The sequence below is a fragment of the Rhinopithecus roxellana genome, chromosome 1 (genome assembly GCF_007565055.1).
Source record: "Rhinopithecus roxellana isolate Shanxi Qingling chromosome 1, ASM756505v1, whole genome shotgun sequence".
Taxonomy (NCBI): domain Eukaryota; kingdom Metazoa; phylum Chordata; class Mammalia; order Primates; family Cercopithecidae; genus Rhinopithecus; species Rhinopithecus roxellana.
Genome location: NC_044549.1, coordinates 39,082,416 through 39,097,438, shown reverse-complemented (window position 1 = coordinate 39,097,438; position 15,023 = coordinate 39,082,416).

Here is a 15,023-nt window from a genome sequence, read left to right as displayed (position 1 = left end):
CCAAAAGAAATAAAGCCATATGTCCAAAAATAATCTTGCACATAAATATTCATAGCAATTTTATTTTTAATAGCCTAGAACTATAAACAATTAAGTATCCATCCACAGATGAATGGATATTATATAATAGTATTCATCAATGAGTAGGAAAGAACTGTTGATATATGCTACAAAATGAATGAATGAATCAAAAATAATTACATTTATGGGAGGAGATAGACAAAAATATTATATATTGTATGGTATTGTTGGTATTACATTCTAGACAATGATAACTCATCTATATAAATGGAAAGTGAATCAATGCTTATGTAAGGAGAGTGCAAGGGAATCGTGGGTAGAAAGATGCAATAGAAAGAATTACAAAAAGACATGCGCAAATTTGGGGAGTAATGTATATGTTTATTACTATAGTGATGGTTTTATTGGAGTATACATATATCAGAATGTACTAATTTGTACACTTTAAATATGTGCAATTTGTTACATGTCAAATTTTTCTTTCAATAAAGTTGTTAAAAATAATTGCAGTCATTTGGATAAATGAATTAAATATTTTTGTAAGGTAAGTGATTAAAAAAAAATCCCTGGATTTTTAAAAAAGTGGACAGTATCTATTACTCATCATAGAAATGAAATTTAAAGCCACAAATGGAGAAAGACACTGCTTGAACTTCTGGATTTGCAGCATAAGGAGCTTCAAAGACACTCTTTCCAGTAAAACTGAGAAAAGATTATGGAGAGAGCATAACTGGCAAAAATTGTTTAAAAAACAAAAAGAAGACTATTTAAAGTCTCTGGAAATTGTCTAAGAGCAGAAAGGAAATCACACAGAAGAAATATTTAATCAATAAACCTATGAAATGTCATTAATAACCATGAAAGTCTGGAGCATGTAAGCCACAAACTGCCCCCCTCCCAGCTGAGCATTGAGATATCTGCTGTAAGCAGGTTTGGCTAAAATATCTGAGCTCTTTCTTCCTCCAGCTGCCAGTGAAGGGCCACAGTGTCTTTCCAAGACGGCCAGCCACATTATTTATCATCTCCACCAGCTGTGTGTTGAAGACTAAATTATAGATGAAAGCAGCCTAGAAAGTTGTCATGGGCTCCCTTCCTACTTTCAGTTCCCATTCATAGGGCAGAGATTCTACTCCAGGCATGGCAGGTAAAAAATACTGGGATCTCCACAGTCCTTGCCCAGCCTTGTTTCTCAGATAGAGATTTCATGACAGGAGAGGTGTTAGGCCTCTGAGCCGAAGCTCAGCCATTATAACCCATGTGAGCTGCACATATACATCCAGGTGGCCTGCAGGAGCCAAGAAGTCTGGAGCAGCCAAAAAACCACAAAGAAGTAAAACAGCCAGTTCCTGCCTTAACTGATTAACTAACATTGCAACATTTTACCACTGTGACTTGTCCCTGCCTTACCTTAGCTGATCAATTGACTTTGTGGCATTCTTCTTCTGGACAATGAGTCTTATGATCTCCCCACCATGTACCTTGTGACCCCCTCCTCTGCTAACAATAGATAAACACCTTTTACTGTAATTTTCCATTACCTACCCAACTCCTATAAAGCAACCCTTTCCCCATCTCCCTTTGGTGACTCTCTTTTTGAACTCAGCCCACTTGCACCCAAGTGAATAAACAGCTTTATTACTCACACAAAGCCTGTTTGGTGGTTTCTTCAGTGGATGTGCTTGACAAGAGGTAAGCCAAGAAGAACAGAGCCTGTAACCCTCTCTTAGTGCTGCAGTTATAAAACAGGAATGTCACTCTGAAAGAAATGGGCCCCGTTGTCTGCCCCAGTTCCAGAGCAGTGGTTTAGAGATTTTGACCAGAGGTAAAGACTGTTCAGAAGAATAGAGAGCTTTGAAGCCCCACCATTAGAAAATGTCTATATGTGAAACAGTGAAGGGAGCTTTAAGCTTAAGGGTGCTTTAAAAATAATGGAGATGTGATAGTTAATACTGAGTGTCAACTTGATTTGATTGAAGGATGCAAATTATTGATCTTGGGTGTGTCTGTGAGGGTGTTATCAAAGGAGAGTAACATTTGAGTCAGTGGGCTGGGAAGGCAGACCACCCCCCTCCCTTAATCTGGTGGCCACCCTCTAATCAGCTGCCAGTGAATATAAAGCAGGCAGAAAACCATGAAAAGGAGAGACTGGCCTAGCCTCCCAGCCTACATCCTTCTCTCGTGCTGGACATTTCCTTCCCTCGAACATTGGACTCCAAGTTCTTCAGTTTTGAGATTTGAACTGGCTCTCCTTGCTCCTCAAGCTTGTGGACACCCTATTGTGGGAACTTGTGATTGTATAAGGTAATATTTAATAAACTCCCTTTTATATATATATCTATCCTATTTTTTCTGTCCCTCTAGAGAGCCCTGGCTAATACAGGAGATTTTTGTGGTAAACAATTTAAAGGGGGCAAGTAACTCTATGAGAGCCACAACTAAAGCGCAGAACAGCTTATTTACTGCAAAGAACCAGTAAAATAGATAGCTAACAGCATTCCTACTAGGGGCAGAATAAGCCTCAGAAATTATTCTTGCAAGATGGCTGAGTAGAAACAGAGGCATTTGGAAGTCCCCAACAAAATTTAAAAAAACAAAAACAAAAAAACGTAATAAGCATGTGAATCCTTCACCAGCAACCAAGGTATCCGGGTTTTGTCATAGAAATTTATTAGAAGGCTGGCGTAACACGGGGAGAGAAGGAAGAGCAGTGTGGTATGGTGGCTCACCTGAGAGTCATACGGGGAAGCAGAACCTCCTCACCCAGCTAAGGGAGGCTGTGAGTGAGCATGCCACCCAGTCATGGAAACTATGCTTTTTCCATGGAACTGTGCAACCCATGGACTGGAGGATCCCACTCACTAACCCATGCCACCACTGGGACCTAGAGTCTCAAACCTGGAACATGCAGATTATTTCATCCTCTCAGTTGGAAACTGCTTAAGCCTACCAAACTCTTGGGAGGAGGGGTGACCAGCACCTGCTGTGGTTGTCTGTAGTCTAAGCTGTTTGAGCTCCCTGGGGGAGGGGCAGCCACCAGCACTGAAACTAGCAATTGCCTAACAAACTAAGCTCCCCAGGAGGGGGAAGGGTGGCACCCGTTTCTATAGCTCCAGGCTGTGCTTTTTCCCTGCTGGAGCCAGGGAGGCTGGAAGGCTTGGTCCCAAGACTTGTCCCCACAGCCCAACAAACCAGGTGTGGCAATCTGCAGCCAGAGTGCCTCTTCAGGCCTAACTCTGACCCATCCTTCCTCAGTGGGCAGGCTTCTCTGCAGGATCTCCAATAACTCCAGCCAGAGGCTTGGGACAGAATTCGGATCTCCTTGGGCCTGAGTCACTAGGGGGAGGGGTGGCTGGAATCTCTGTGGACCAGCAGAGTTAGCCTCTCCTCCTGGTAGTTCTGAGGAATCCAGGTAGCCCAGATGAGTGGGTTTCCCCACAGTGAAACACACCCTCTCCACCGAGGGAAAAAGTGCTTCATTAAATGGGCCCTACTTCCTGTGTCACCCAACTGGGTGAGACCCTCCAACAGGGATTGTCAGACACCCTATACAGGAGCGATCCTACTGGCATCAGGTTGATGCCCCTGGAGTTCAGACGTTCAAGAAGAAGGAGCAGGCACCATCTTTGCTGCTCTCCAGCCTCCTTGAGCGACATCTCCAGGCATGGGAGTGAATCAGATAAATAGGGCCTGAAGTGAACCCCCAGCAAACTGCAGCAGCCCTAGAGAAGAGGGACCTAACTATTGAAAGAAAAACAAACAAGCAGAAATGGACAAAAACAGCATCAAAAACAGCAACAACAACAAAAAGGCCTCCACAAAAACCCCATCCAAGGGTCAGCAGCCTCAAAGACCGAAACTAGACAAACTCATGAAGATAAGAATGAATCAATGAAAAAATGCTGAAAACCCAAAAGGCCAGAGTGCCTTTTCTTCTCCAAATGTTCTCAGTGTCTCTCCATCAGGGGTGCAGAACTGGACAAACTGACAGAAGCAGGCTTCAGAAGATGGGTAATAAATAGTTAGAGATGAACATAAATGACCTGATGGAGCTGAAAAACACAGTACAAGAACTTTGTGAAGCATACACAAATTGACCAAGCAGAAGAAAGGATATCAGAGTTTGAAGACAACCTTACTGAGATAAGACATGCAGACAATAGAGAATAAAGAATGAAAAGGGATGAACAAAGCCTCCAAGAAATACAGGACTTCATAAAAAGACCAAACCTATGATTGACTGGAGTACCAGAAGGAGATGGGGAGAATGGAAACAAGCTGGGAAACACACTTCAGGATATTATCCAAGAGAACTTCCCCAACCTAGCAAGACAGGGCAAAATGCAAATTCAGGAAATACAGAGAACACTATTAATATACTCCACAAGAAGATCAACCCCAAGACACATAATCATCAGATTCTCAAAGGTTTAAATGAAGGAAAAACTGTTTGGGGCAGCCAGAGAGAAAGGCCAGATAACCACAAAGGAAAGTCCATCAGACTAACAGTGGACCTCTCAGCAGAAACTCTACAAGGTAGAATAGATTGGGAGCCAATATTCAACATTCTTTTAAAGAAAAGAATTTTCAACCCAGAATTTCATATCCAGCCAAACTAAGCTTTATAAGTGAAGGAGAAATAAAATCCTTTCCAGACAAGCAAATGCTGAGGGATTTCATTACCACCAGGCCTGCCCTGCAAGAGCTCCTGAAAGAAGCACTAAATATGGAAAGGAGAAACTGGTACCAGACACTGCAAAAACATACCAAAATATAAAGACCAATAATACTACAAAGCAACTGCATCAGGTAGTGTGCAAAATAACCAAATAGCATCATGATGACAGGATCAAATTCACACATAATAATACTTTTTTTTTTTTTTTTTTTTTTTTATTTTATTTTATTTTATTTTTTTTTTTATTATACTTTAAGTTCTAGGGTACATGTGCATAACGTGCAGGTTTGTTACATATGTATACTTATGCCATGTTGGTGTGCTGCACCCATCAACTCGTCAGCACCCATCAATTCATCATTTATATCATGTATAACTCCCCAATGCAATCCCTCCCTCCTCCCCCCTCCCCCCTCCCCATGATAGACCCCAGTGTGTGATGTTCCCCTTCCCGAGTCCAAGTGATCTCATTGTTCAGTTCCCACCTATGAGTGAGAACATGCGGTGTTTGGTTTTCTCTTCTTGTGATAGTTTGCTAAGAATGATGGTTTCCAGCTGCATCCATGTCCCTACAAAGGACGCAAACTCATCCTTTTTTATGGCTGCATAGTATTCCATGGTGTATATGTGCCACATTTTCTTAATCCAGTCTGTCACAGATGGACATTTGGGTTGATTCCAAGTCTTTGCTATTGTGAATAGTGCCGCAATAAACATACGTGTACATGTGTCTTTGTAGTAGACTAATTTATAATCCTTTGGGTATATACCCAGTAGTGGGATGGCTGGGTCATATGGTACATCTAGTTCTAGATCCTTGAGGAATTGCCATACTGTTTTCCATAATGGTTGAACGTAAATGGGCTAAATGCCCCAATTAAGACACAGACAGGCAAATAGGTTAAGGAGTCAAGATCCATCAGTATGCTGTATTCAGGAGACCCGTCTTATATGCAAAGACACACATAGGCTGAAAATAAAGGGATGGAGGAAAATTTACCAAGCAAATGGAAAGAAAAAAAAAAAAAAAGCAGGTGTTGAAATGCTAGCCTTTGAAAAAAACAGACTTTAAACCAAAAAGATTTTAAAAAGACAAAGAAAAGCATTACATAATGATAAAGGGAACAATTCAACAAGAAGAGCTAACTATTCTACATCTATATGGACCCAATACCGGGGCACCCAGATTCATAAAACAAGTTCTTAGAGGCCTAAAAAGAGAATTAGACTCCCACACAATAATAGTGGAAGACTTTAACACCCCACTGTCAGTATTATCCCGATCAATGAGACAGAAAACTAACAAGGATATTCAGGACTTGAACTAAGCTCTGGATCAAGTGGACCATGTAGATGCCTACAGAACTCTCTACCTCAAATCAACAGAATATGCATTCTTCTCAGTGCCACATGGCACTTATTCTAAAATCAACCATATAATTGGAAGTAAAACACTCCTCAGCAAATGCAAAAGAACTGAAATCATCACAAACAGTCTCTCAGACCACAATACAATCAAATTAGAATTCAGGATTAAGAAACTCACTCAAAACCACACAATTTCATGGAAATTGAACAACTTGCTCATGAATGTCTCCTGGGTGAATAATGAAATTAAGGCAGAAATCAAGAAGTTCTTTGAAACCAATGGAACAAAGAGACAATGTACCAGGATCTCTGGGACACAGCTAAAGAAGTGTTAAGGGGGAAATTTATAGCACTAAATGCCCACATCAGAAAGTTAGAAATACCTGCAATTGACACCCTAACATCACAATTAAAAGAGCTAGAGAGGCAAGAACGAATTCATCTAAAAGCTAGCAGAAGACAAGAAATAACTAAGATCAGAGAAGAATTGAAGGAGATAGCAACGTGCAAAACCCTCCTAAGAAATCAATAAATATAGTAGCTGGTTTTTTGAAAAAATTAACAAAATAAGTAGACCGCTAGTTAGAATAATAAAGAAGAAGAGAGAGAAGATTCAAATAGGCACAATAAAAAGTGATAAAGCTGATATCACTAATGACCTCACAGAAATACAAACTGTCATCAGAAAATACTGTAAATAATTCTATGCAAATAAACTTGAAAATCTAGAAGAAATGGATAAATTCCTGGACACATACACCCTCCCAAAACTAAACTCAGAAGAAGCTGAATCCCTGAATAGAACAATAAGAAGCTCTGAAATTGAGGCAGTAGTTAATAGCCTACCAACCAAAGAAAGTCCAAGACCAGACGGATTCACAGCTGAATTCTACCAGAAATACAAAGAAGAGCTGGCATCATTCCTTCTGAAAGTATTCCAAACAATTGAAAAGGAGGAACTCCTCCCTAACTCATTTTATGAAGCCAACTTCAACCTGGTACCAAAACCAGGAAGAGACATAATAAAAAAAGAAAACTTCAGGCCAATATCTCTGATGAACATCAATGCAGAAATCCTCAATAAAATAATGGCAAACCGAATCTGGCAATACATCAAAAAACATATCCACCACAATCAAGTCAGCTTCATCTCTGGGATGCAAGGCTGGTTCAACATATGCAAATCAATAAATGTAATCCCTCATATAAATAGAACCAAAGACAAAATCCAGATGATTATCACAATAGATGTAGAAAAGGCTTTTGATAAAATTCAACGTGCCTTCATGTTAAAAAAGAACTCTCAATTAACTAGATATTGATGGAACATATTTTGAAATAATAAGAGGTATTTATGACAAACCCACAGCCAATAACATATTGAATGGACAAAAGCTGGAAGTATTCCCTTTGAAAACCAGTACAAGACCGGGATGCCCTCTCATGGCTCCTATTCAACATAGTATTGGAAGTTCTGGCCTGGGCAATCAGGCAAGAGAAAAAAATAAAAGGTATTCAGATAGGAAGACAGGAAGTTAATTTGTCTCTGTTTGGAGATGACATGATTTTATATTTAGAAAACCCCATCATCTCAGCCCCAAAACTTCATGAACGGATAAGCAACTTCAGCAAAGTCTCAGGATATAAATGAATGTGCAAAAATCACAAGGATTCCTTTACAACAACAATAGGCAAGCAGAGAGACAAATCATGCATAAACTCCCATTCACAATCACTACAAAGGGAATAAAATACCTAGGAATACAGCTAACAATGGATGTGAAGGACCTCTTCAAGGAGAATTACAAACCCACTGCTCAAGGAAATAAGAGGGGACACAACCAAGTGGAAAAACATTCCATTCTCATGGATAGGAAGAATCAATATTGTGAAAATGGACACATTGCCCAGAGTAATTTATAGATTCAATGCTATTCCCATCAAACTACCATTGGCATTCTTCACAGAATTAGAAAAAAACTATTTTAAATTTCAGATGGAATCAAAGAAGACCTTGTACAGCCAAGGCAATTCTAAGCAAAAAGAATAAAGCTGGAGGCATCACGCAAACTGACTCCAAACTATACTACAAAGCTACATTAACCAAAACTGCATGGTACTGGTCCCAAAACAGACATATAGACCAAAGGAGCAGAACAGAGACTGCAGAAATAATACCACACACCTACAACCTTCTGATCTTTGACAAACCTGACAAAAACAAGCAATGGGGAAAGGATCTCCCATTCAGTAAATGGTGCTAAGAAAACTGGATAACTGTATGCAGAATACTGAAACTGGACCCCTTCCTTACTGCTTTCACAAAAATCAACTCAAGAGGGATTAAAGGCTTAAATGTAAAACTCTAAACCATAAAAACCTAGAAGAAAACCTAGGCAATACCATTCAGGACACAGGCATGGGCAAAGACCTCATAACAAATATACCAAAAGCAATTGCAACAAAAGCCAAAAATTGACAAATGGGATCTATTTAAACTAAAGAGTCTCTGCACAGCAAAAGAAACTATCATCAGAGTAAACAGGCAACCTACAGAATGGGATAAAATTTTTGCAATCTACCCATCTGGCAAAGGTTTAATATCCAGAATTTACAAGGAACTTAAACATGTTTACAAAAAAAAAGAAAACCCCAGCAAAATGTGGGCAACATATGTGAACAGACACTTCTCAAAAGAACACATTTACATGGCCAACAAACAGAAGAATAAAAGGTCAACATCACTGATCATCAGAGAAATGCAAATCAAAATCACAATGAGATACCACCTCATGCCAGTCAGAATGGCAATTATTAAAAGTCAGGAAACCATAGATGCTGGTGAGGCTGTGGAGAAATAGAAATGCTTTTACACTGTTGGTGGGAATGTAAATTAGTTCAACCATTGTGGAAGACAGTATGGCGATTCCTCAAAAACCTAGAACCAGAAAAACCACTTGACCCAGCAATCCCATTACTGGGTATATGCCCAAAGGAATATAAATCATTCTACTATAAGACACATGCACACATACATTTATTGCAGTAATATTTACAATAGCAAATACATGGAACCAACCCAAATGCCCATCAACGATAGACTGAATAAATAAAATGTGGTACATATACATCATGGAATACTATGCAGCCATCAAAAAGAATGAGATCATGTCCTTTCCAGGGACATGGATGAAGCTGGAAGCCATCATCCTCAGCAAAATAACACAGGAACAGAAGAGCAAACACTGTATGTTCTCACTCATAAGTGGGAGCTGAACATTGATAGCACATGGGCACAGAGAGGGGAACAACGCACTCCAGGGCCTGTTGTGGGGTAGGCGGGGAGGGGAGGGAACTTAGAGGACAGGTCAATAAGTGCAACAAACCACTGTGGCACGCGTATACCTATGTAACAAACCTGCATGTTCTACACATGTATCCAATTTTCTCTTTTTTTAAGAAGAAATAAAGAAAAATAAAAGAAATAATTATTGCAAAGGGGCCCACTTTTAATTGCATCACACTGTTGAACATTTTATGCTCTACAGCATTGTTAAAAACAATAGAGCAATCATCTGGAAAGAGTGGAGACTAACAGCTGGGTGTGATGCCGGAAAAGGGTGTGAAAGGTGTGATGACAGCTTAATTTAGAGATCAGTGAAAGAGAAAGTGAGTGAGAGCCCTGGCAAAACAACTGTCATCTCAGGTTGACTGTATATACTTCTTAGACTGCTCCCTTTGAAGAGTGACCTCAAAAGCTTCACAGTGCAGGAGAAATAGACATTACTAAGCTAGTTCAGCAAAGTTGCTAAACATATGAAAATCAAACAGCAAAAACAAATCATACGATTTGTTTGTTCAGAGCCAACATAATATATTCTATAACATTTCCAGTTTTCGATAAAAAATTAACATACATGTAAAGAAATGGGGAAGTGTGACTATAAGTGGGAAGACAAAAGTTGGCAATGAAAACTGACTGTGAAAGGGCCCAGATGTTGGACTTAACAGACAAAAATCTTAAAGCAGCCACTATAAATTAGTTTTAAAAACTAAAGGAAACTAGTATCTGTAATAAAGAAATAAAGAAATGTCTGATGACAGTGCCTCATTAAATAGAGAATATCAATATAGAAATAAACATTTTTAAAAAATGAATTAAAAATGAAAATTCTGGATTAAAAAGTATGATAATGAAAATGAACAATTTACTAGAGAGGATCAAAAAGTAGTTTAAACTGGCAAGAGAAAGAGTACCAGAATTTGAGCATAGATCAATATAAATTATATGCTCAAAGAACTGAGAGGAAAAAGGAATGGATAGTGGTGAATAGAGCCTCAGGAAAATGTAGGACACCATTAAGGACATCAATGTATGTGCAACAGAGTATTAGAAGTAGAATAGAGGAAAGAGAAGAGGAATTATTTTAATAAGATATTGTTTAAAATTTTTTTTAATTTTATGATAAATATTAATATACCCATCCCAGAAGCTTAACAAACTACAAATTGGATAAAAGCAAAAATATCCACATGAAGACACTTTATAGTAAGAGAAAATTTTGAAAGCAATAAACTTGAACAAAACAAAAATGCAAACAAAAACCCTTTCAACCAAATACCTTATATCCAGCAAACCTCTATTTCAAAAATAAAGATGAAAAAATTCCCAGATTTGAAAGAATGTGTTTCTAGCAGACCCTTCTTACAAGAAATACTAAAGAAAGTTCTTCAGGCTGAAAGAAAATAACCTCAGATGATAATCTGAATATATACAAGAAAGCCACAGAGAATAAAAGTAATAATGTAATTGTATAAATTCCATATTTTAGTCTTTTTATTCATTGATTAAAGTTTGTATAAAAATAAAGATAGATAAAAATTATGTTTTTGAACCTATATCATATAGAAATAATACACATTTTACCATAACAAGACAAAGGTGGGTGCTAGCAAAGCTATATTGAAGTGAAGGGATGACACCAGATGGTAATTGAATTTATAGCAACAAATAAATAAACCCCAAAATGATAAATAAAAAGAATAACATAACAAACACTACAAGTCTATAGAGGCATACCTCAGAAATATTGTAGGTTTGGTTTTAGACTACCACAATAAAGTAAATATCACAATAAAGTGAGTAACACATTTTTTTCCAGTGCAAATAAAAGTTGTGTTTGTACTATGCCATACTCTATTAAGTGTGTAATAGTATTACAGCTAAATCAATACTGTACATATCTTTATTTAAAATACTCTATTGTTTAAAAAGGCTAATAATCATGAAACTTCAGCAAATCATAGCCTTTTTGTAGATGGAGGGTTTTGCCTTATTGTTGACGACTGCTAACTCTTCAGGGTGGTGATTACTAATGTTTGAAGTTTCTGTGAAATTTATTAAATTAAGATAATTTTGAAGTTTTCCCCATTGTGGGACTATTCCTTTCATGAAAGATTTATCTTAGTATGTGATGACATTTGATAGCATTTTACCCATAGTAGAACTTCTTTCAAAATTGCAGTTAATACTCTCAAACCCAGCTCCTGCTTTATCAACTAAGTTTATGAAATATTTTAAGTCCTTTGTTGCCTTTTCAATGAAGTTCACAGCATCTTTACCAGAAAATTTTATCTCAAGAAGTCACTTTATTGACTCATTCATAAGAAACCACTACTCATTCATTTAAGTTTTATCATGAGTTTGCAGCAATTCAGTCCTATCTTCAGGCTCCACCTCTAGTTCTAGTTCTCTTGCTATTTCCCTCATGTCTGAAGTTACTTCTCCACTAGTTTTGAACCCCTCTACATCGTCAATGAAGGTTGGAACCAACTTCCTCTAAAGTCCTGTTAATGTTGATGTTTTGACCTCCTCACATGAATCATAAATGGTCTTAATGGCATCTAGAATGGTAAATACTTTCCAAGAGTTTTCAATTTAATTTGTATATATCTATCAGAGGAATCATGTGGCAGCTATAGCCTTATAAAATGTATTTCTTAAATAATTAGATATTCCTGTTAAAATTACTCCTGATCCATGGGCTGCAGGATGGCATGAAAACATTAAATGCCTTGTACATCTCTATCATACCTCTTGGGTGACCAGGTGCATGGTCAATCAGCAGTAATGTTTTGAAAGGAGTATTTTTTTTCTAAGCAGTGATCTCAACAATGGGCTTACAATATTCTGTAAACCGTGCTGTATACAGATGTGCTATCATCCTGGCTGTTTTTGTCTCATTTATGGAGTACAGGTAGAGTAGATTTAGCATAATTCTCAAGGTTGATAGGGTATCAGGATGGTAAATGCGCACTGGCTTCAACTTAAAGTTACTAGTTGCATTATTCCTAACAAGAGAGTCAGTCTGTCCTTGGAAGCTTTGAAGCCAGGCTTTGACTTTCCTATAACTGTGAAAGTCCTAGACAGCATCTTCTTCTAATATAAGACTATTTCATCTCCATTGGAAATCTATTGTTTAGTGTATTTATTTACCTTCATCAATAATCTTAGTTAGATCTCCTAGAGAACTTATTGGCAGCTTCTACATCAGTACTTGTTCCTTCACCTTGCACTTTTGTGATATGGGGATGGCTTCTTTCCTTAAGCCTTATGAACCAACATCTGCTTCTGCAGCTTCCTCACCTCTCTCAGTCTTCACAGAATTGAAGAGATTTAAGACCTTGCCCTGGATTAGGCTTTGGTTTGAGGGAATGTGTGGATTTTTAAATTTTCTATCTAGATCAGTAAAACTGTCTGTATATCAGCAATAAGGCTGTTTTGCTTTCTTACAATTTGTGTGTTAACTTGAAATGTATTAAAAGTGAGTAGCACTTTTATTTCTTGAATTTTTTCTTTTTATTCACAACTTCCTAACTCTGGCACAAGAAGCCTAGTTTTTCGTCTGCTTTGGCTTTTAACATGTCTTTTTTACTAACCTTAATCACTGCTAGCTTTCGATTTCAGTGAGAGATGTGGAACTCTTTTTACTTGAACACTTAGAGGCTATTGTATGTTTTTTTTTTAATTGGCCTAATTTCTACAGTGTTGTGTTTCAGGGAATAGGGAGGCTCAAGAAGAGAAAAAGAGAGATAAAGGAAGGGCTGGTCAGTGAAGCAGTCAGAACACACATATTTACCGATTGAGTTCATTGTCTTACATGGGTGAGGTTTGTGGAAACCAAATCAATTCAAATAGTAATACCCAAAATCACTAATCACAAATCTCCATAACAGATATAATAATAATGAAAGAGTTTAAAATATTGAGAGAATTAAGTGAATGTGACACAGACACACAAAATGAGCACATGCTGCTGGAAAAATGGCACCAATAGACTTGCTTGACAGAGGACTGCCAGAAACCTTCAATTTATTAAAAATTCAGTATCTGCAAAGTGCAGTAAAGCAAAGCACAATAAAACAAAGTATGCCTTTATTTGTACTCTTTTCTTTCTTAGCTTCTCTAAAAGAAATAAAAGCATATAAAGTAATACTTACAACAATGAATTGTTGTATTGGTAACAGATAGATGTGATATCATTCAGAATGGTAGCACAAAAAAGGAGGAAGAGAAAATAAAATGATGCAGACACTCTCCTACTTATGAAAGTTTAAGTTCTCATTCTGTGACTTTATCATGACACAAAAGCCATATGCATTCAGTAGAAGCCATACTTCAATATTCAGTAAATTAGATAGGTATTCAACACTTCATTAAAAATAGGTTGTGTTTTAGATGATTGTGGCCAACTAAGGCTAATGCAAGTCTTCTGAGCACATTTAAGGTAGGCAAGGCTAATCTAGTTTAGCCTAGATTTTCAGTAGGTTAGTTATATTAAATGTATTTTCAACCTAGGTTATTTTTAACTTACAATGGGTTTATTGTGATGTGACCTTAAGTTGATGAACATCTGCACCTCATTATTCTCTTTACTGTAATAAATTGTAGAAATTTAAAGTTTCTAGTTAGTGCACATGTGAAGCTTATTGGAAAGAATTCACTATTTAAATTATTATAGATAGTTTCTATATATAGATAAAGCTACATACTTAATTAACTATTGCTAAAGGAATTAGGAGAGGCAGAAATATATTCTACTGTTCTCTCTGATTGAAGGGTACGATATCATAATTAATTTCTTTTCTAAGGAAGAACCATTTATACTTTCCCCTGGGCTGGGAGTAATATAAGAATCTGAGATACAAATTCTTTCTTTCTTTCTCTTTCTCTCTTTCTTTCTCTTTCTTTCTTTTTTTCTTTCTTTCTTTCTCTTTCTTTCTTTCCTCCTTTCTTCTTTCCATTTCCTCTTTTTCTTCCCTCCCTTTTTCCCTTCCCTTCCCTTTCCCTTTCCCTTTCCCTTCCCCTTTCTCTTTCCTTTTCCCTTTCCCTTTCCTTTGCTTTTTTTATCTCTCTTTTCCCTTCTTCCTTTCCTCCCTTCTCTTCCTGCTCACCACTCCACCCTTTCTTCTTTCCTTCCTCCCTTCCATCCATCTATCCACAGTTTATTTATTGTGCCAACTGACTGAAAGGGAATTAAGCATAATGAAAATGCTTTACATCAGGAACAAAGCCTGTTACCTTCAAGACCTGTTACCGATGCTTTCATGTCCGTGGAATAGAAATGGAACTGAAACATAATACTGCAGTGTGGTGTCATGCAAAGGGGCTTGAATTTTGGGTTAGATATTCCTTTTAAAGGGAAGATGAATATAGGTCCAGAAATAGTTTGGTTTGATTCTTAGCTTTAGTATTTGTGAACTGTGAGTTTGAGCAGGTTACTTCGCATTTTAAGCCCATTTATTCATCTCTTTAATGATGATAATATTAACCTCATAGGGTAACTTTGAGGAATAGATGAGATTAATGTATACAAATACTGGCCTCATAGGTGTTTTACTAATGTTTGCTGATGTTATTTTATTTTTGAAAAAATATGTTCAACTTACCATCATTGTC